This window comes from Merops nubicus, unplaced genomic scaffold (assembly GCF_000691845.1).
Source record: "Merops nubicus isolate BGI_N331 unplaced genomic scaffold, ASM69184v1 scaffold5322, whole genome shotgun sequence".
NCBI classification, from domain to species: domain Eukaryota; kingdom Metazoa; phylum Chordata; class Aves; order Coraciiformes; family Meropidae; genus Merops; species Merops nubicus.
In genome coordinates, this window is record NW_008595548.1 from 5,514 (window position 1) to 6,520 (window position 1,007).

General features: G+C 58.6%; 1 protein-coding gene across 1 annotated transcript in view; it reads left to right on the forward strand.

Moving 5' to 3' along the window:
• Positions 1-1,007, forward strand: part of PTGER3 (prostaglandin E receptor 3 (subtype EP3)) — a gene marked incomplete at its 5' end in the record, with an annotated part of 7,288 nt that overhangs the window by 5,509 nt on the left and 772 nt on the right. The window lies entirely within an intron of this gene.

A 1,007-nucleotide genomic window follows, 5' to 3' on the forward strand; every position in this document is an offset into this window, starting at 1 on the left:
ATGTGAACCCTGGCCTGGGTTCTCGTGCTGGGATGTGTCCCCAGGGGTCTGCTGCACTCCCTGGCGTGGTGATGCCTCAGTCCCCTGCAGGAGGTGGGTCCTGCTGGGCTCCTGGGGCAGATGGTGCAGGGGATGTAGACCAAGGTGTGACTCTGGCAGCGTCCTGAAGAGCAGGAGGTGGCAGAGGAAGTGTTGGTTGTGGCTGTGTGTGTCTGTGCACTGGTGGCTGTCCTGCAGAGTCTGGATCTCTATCTAGCCAGACCTTAAAAACGCTCTACCAGTGGTGACTTATTCTCATGTAAATGAACTGCAGGAGATGGAATCCTCAACTGCATCTATTTAAAGAAACAAAAATAATTCTACTTTGCTGTTGGAGCCTTCTGGACCCATCTGAGTCTTTCCAAGGTCAACACGTGGTTACTGATCTGGCACCCAGAATATCCCTTGGAATGGAAAATCCCTCCCCTGTAGGCTCTGCTCCTGGTCACTCGTGCTCTGACCGTCCCAGCTCAGTGCAGATGTCACCTCCCTGGGTGACACAGCTCTGAGGAGTTTTCTGTGGGAAAGCCTCTGCTGGGGTCACCCAGCCTGTGTTGCTGCTGGTGTGGTTGTCCTGCTTGTTGTGGGAGTCTGAGGGCAGGAGGGTGGCGGAGGCTGTGGGTCGCTGCCCCTGAGGTTCCTCCCTGGGGCTGTTCCTGCCCTTCCAGCCTGGCTGTCAGCTGAGCCCCTGCCTGGAGCCCTCATCTTCCCAGGGGCAGTGGCAGGGGTGGGTGTGCAGGAGACACTTCCAGACGTGTGGACGTGCTGCATCTCCAACCTGCAGGGCTTCCAGACTGAATTCACACAGTCCCAGAGTCCCAGCAGCGTGGGGCTGGAAGGGACCTCTGGAGATCATCTGGTCCCACCCCCTGCTCCAGCAGCTCACCCACAGCAGGGTGCCCAGGAGGGTGCCCAGGGGGGTTTGGGATCTCTCCAGAGCAGGAGACTCCACAGCCTCTCTGGGCAGC